The sequence below is a fragment of the Neophocaena asiaeorientalis genome, unplaced genomic scaffold (assembly GCF_003031525.2).
Source record: "Neophocaena asiaeorientalis asiaeorientalis breed wild unplaced genomic scaffold, Neophocaena_asiaeorientalis_V1.1 scaffold302, whole genome shotgun sequence".
Lineage (NCBI taxonomy): Eukaryota > Metazoa > Chordata > Mammalia > Artiodactyla > Phocoenidae > Neophocaena > Neophocaena asiaeorientalis.
Window position 1 is genome coordinate 1033420 of NW_020174038.1, and position 4299 is coordinate 1037718.

At 39.8% G+C, this 4299-nt stretch overlaps 1 non-coding gene across 1 annotated transcript; it reads right to left on the reverse strand.

The window, feature by feature from the left end:
• Nucleotides 1–3836: 3836 nt before the first annotated feature.
• TRNAK-UUU (transfer RNA lysine (anticodon UUU)) lies at nucleotides 3837–3908 on the reverse strand. The gene has a single exon. It is a non-coding gene; the product is annotated as a tRNA-Lys (tRNA).
• Nucleotides 3909–4299: the final 391 nt, after the last annotated feature.

Below are 4299 nucleotides of genomic sequence, written 5' to 3' on the forward strand. Positions count from 1 at the left end.
TATTTTGTTTTATTCATGATTAGATAGCAATATCATTTATGCTTCTATTCTAGGACCAGGACAGGGAAAATGCAAGATGAGCCTGAAGTATCTTTGTTTTTTTAGTTGAAGTATTGTTGATTTACAATATTATCTGGTTCAGGTGTACAGCATAGTGATTCACAGTTTTTAAAGGTTATACTCCATTTATAGTTATTATAAAATATTGGCTATATTCCCTGTTCTGTGCAATATATCCTTGTAGCTTATTTATTTTATACATAATAGTTTGGACCTCATAATCCCCTATCCCTATCTTGCCCCTCCCCCTTCTCTTTCCCCACTGGTAACCACTAGTTTGTTCTCTACATCTGTGAGTCTGTTTCTTTTTTGTTATATTCACTAGTTTGTTTTATTTTTTAGATTCCAAGTATAAGTGATATCATACAGTATTTGTCTTTCTCTGTCTGACTTATTTCACTTAGCATATCTTCCAAGTCCCTCCATTTTGCTGCAAATGGCAATATTTCATTCTTTTTTTGTGGCTGAGTAGTATTCTATTGTATGTATACACCACATCTTCTTTATCCATTCATCTGTCAATGGACACTTAGGTTGCTTCCATATATTGGCAATTGTAAATAGAGCTGCTATGAAGAGCCTGAAGCATCTTGTGGTGTGAGTAAGTAAGGAAGTATTTGAAAAGGGTGGGGATGTGTCAGTGGCTGACAGAGATCCTAATGGCCAAAGCTGGAACAATTGAAGCAATGAAATAAATAACAATAATGTTGGATTATAACCCATAGAATAAAAAAATCCGTAAGCACATATTGATATAAGTAAATAAAATTTAAAGAATCAGTCAATAAATAAGGGAGAAAGGACAGCTCTTCCTTATAGGAGAATTCTAATTAATAAATGTAGAAAGAAAAAGGGAAACAGAAAATCTCCTTGAGAAAACAAATCTAATGTCAGATTCACTGATGAATCCTAAAGTAGTCAGCAAAAGTTTGAGGAAAAACAGGATATTTGCAATCTCAAGTATCTCCCCCAAGATATTTATTAATTACAAAGAGAAAACTAGTAACTTTATGGTATACAAATCCAGGACACAGCACCATAACTAAGTGACCAAAGGCAACATCACTATAAAAAGATATGTCAACACATTTCTCCCCTGACACGATACACTGAGGAGGGCACAGTGCCTCAGGGTTCCTGCCCAAACACTTCACCTGCATCTGATGCTGAGACAACCCAAACTGAGGGATATTCTACTATATAACTGACCAGTACTTTTTAATAATGCCCAAGTCATGAAAGACAAGGGAAGGGACTTCCCTGATGGCACAGTGGTTAAGAATCCACCCACCAATGCAAGGGACACGGGTTTGATCCCTGGTCCGGGAAGATCCCACATGCTGCGGAGCAACTAAGCCCACGCGCCACAATTACTGAGCCTGCGCACTAGAGCCTGCAAGCCACAACTACTGAGCCCATGCACCACAACTACTGAAGACTGCGTGCCTAGAGCCGGTGCTCCACAACAAGAGAAGCCACTGCAGTGAGAAGCCCGTGCACCACAACGAAGAGTAGCCCCTGCTTGCTGCAACTAGAGAAAGCCCGCACACAGCAACGAAGACCCAACGCAGCCAAAAATAAATTTTAAAAAAAGACAAGGGAAGACAGGAACGGTCACAGATTCAAGGAGATTAAGGATATGTGACATCCAAATGCAGTAGTGGGAAAACTACTGAAGTCCAAATAAAGTCTGCAGATTGGTTACTAGTATTGTACCCATGACAACTTCTTAATTTTATATGGTTATGTTAGATAGTAACATTAGGAGAATCTGGGTAAAGGGTAAGTAATAAACTTTTCTCTAAGTCTAAAAAAATTTGTTAAAGGACAGAATACATTTGAAAGTAGGTCTATTTTATGTCTCATAGAAAAAGATTTAGCGGGAATTCCCCGGCAGTCCAGTGGTTAGGACTCCATGCTTGCACTGCACGGGGCATGGGTTCCATCCCTAGTCGGGGAACTAAGATCCCTCAAGCCACGCATCATGGCCAAAAAAAAAAAGAAAAAGAAAACAGAGAGAAAGGTTTACCTTTAGGTTCAGAATGGTCTGGTTTTACAAAGCACCTGTTTATCATGGACTTAGGGTCGCTGAGAGAGGCAAACTTGTGTGTCTGTGGAGAAAGCACCAAAAACCAACTGTCAGCGTAGCTGAGACTTTCCTTCTTGCTTTGCCCCTTGCTGACTTGGCATTTCCAGGTCGTTTTGGTTTTCCAGATTTGTACAAATGAACCCCTGGCTCAAAAGTATTACAAATGATTACAATTCTTTGCATGAGGTAATGTGGCTTATACAGTACCTTGTTCTTAAAAAAAAAAGGCCGTACAGAAACCACTTGGTGTGCATTTTGTTTACCCAAAATCAGATGTCATGTTGACCCTATAATTTCTGGCCTCACATTGGCGCATTAAAGCCCTCAGACCACATCCAGAAAGACCACATCCCTCAACACAATGCTTCCGTTACGTGGACCCAACTGATGGAAAGGAAAATAGAGAGCAAGGGAGTTTTCCCTACTAACTAAACAATTAGGCCCTTCTGGGAAAAACATCAAATTTCAAGTAACCAGAAAGTTTCACAGGTCATTGTGGTTATGAAAATCACTGCAGCCAACAGTTAGCAGAAATTTTGGATGGTGCCTTTTGTACCATCAATGAAACAACTGAAAAAAGTGGAATATTCCCCTTTTCTACCTTTTGTAAGCTTTTCAAAGAAACATTTATTTTTAAGGAAATTGTGTTTTTAACAAAGGCTCTGTGTGTTCTTTATTGGTCTATGAATAATAACACTGGTCAAGTAGGGAAAAAGTGGCTCCAGGCAGGGCCACCACGAACAGTTGTGCATGTTGTGTACTGCAAAAAAAAAAAGGCACCCCGATGAAAAGCTAGTGAGGCTGAAACCCATCCTTCTCTCTGCCCTCCAAGCTGCATGCCTGTAAGGTGACATCTACCCAGAGGAACGGTTGCCTTATTCTAATTACACAAAGGTGCTGAACAGGCTAGTATTGGCTCTAGCAGTAGGTGTGGTATGACCGGTGTGGGGAGCAGATTGGGAAATGCAAGTTTGGTGTGGCAGGAGGAATTTTGATGATCTATGACTAGATCTTAACTATTTTACTGTTTTACGGCAAATATTTCTTTCTAAACCCAGTGTTTTTATTGAAAAGGTAAGACTCTCTGCTATCCCAGAAACCTACCATATTCCTTACATAGCCTTCAGAAATTTCCTACACACACACACATACACACATACAAATTTACACAAATGACAGCTTATTATTATATCCTTTGCTTTTTCTTTTTTTAAATTTATTTATTTATTTTTGGCTGCGTTGGGTCTTCGTTGCTACGAGCAGGGGTTGCTGTTTGTTGCAGTGCACGGGCTTCTCATTGTGGTGGCTTCTCTTGTTGTGGAGCATGGGCTCTAGGCGCCCGGGCTCAGTAGTTGTGGCTCGCAGGCTCTAGAGTGCAGGCTCAGTAGTCATGGCGCATGGGCTTAGTTGCTCAGCAGCATGTGGGATCTTCCCAGACCAGGGCTCGAACCTGTGTCCCCTGCATTGGTAGGTGGATTCTTAACCACTGTGCCACCAGGGAAGTCCTCCTTTGCTTTTTAAAAATATTAAATAATATTCTTTTTATTATTCTGATAAAATATACATAATATAAAATTTTAACCATTTTTAAGTGTACAGTTCAGTGGCCTTAAGTACATTCACATTGTTGTACAGCCATAACCACTAATTTTTTTTTGGCCACGCTGCAAGCCTTGTGGGATCTTAGTTCCCCGACCAGGGATTGAACCTGGGCCCCTGCAGTAAAAACACCAAGTCCTAACCACTGGACCACCAGGGAATTCCCATAACCACTATTTATGTTCAGAATTCTTTCGTCACCCCAAACTGAAACTCTGTACCCATTAAACAGTAACTCCCTATACCCCTTCCCCCCAGCCCCTGGCAACCACCATTCTACTTTGTGTCTCTATGAATTTGACTATTTCAGGTACCTCATATAAGTGAAATCATACAATATTTGTCCTTCTTCATCTGTCTCATTTCACTTCAAATAATATCAAGTTTCATTCAAATAATGTCTTCTATATTATAGTGTATACTAGAACATCATTTCTTTTTCAGGCTGAATAATATTCCATTTTATGTATATACCACATCTTGTTTATCCATTCATCTGTCAATGGACACTTGGTTTGCTTTCAACCTTTTGGCTACTATGGATAATACTG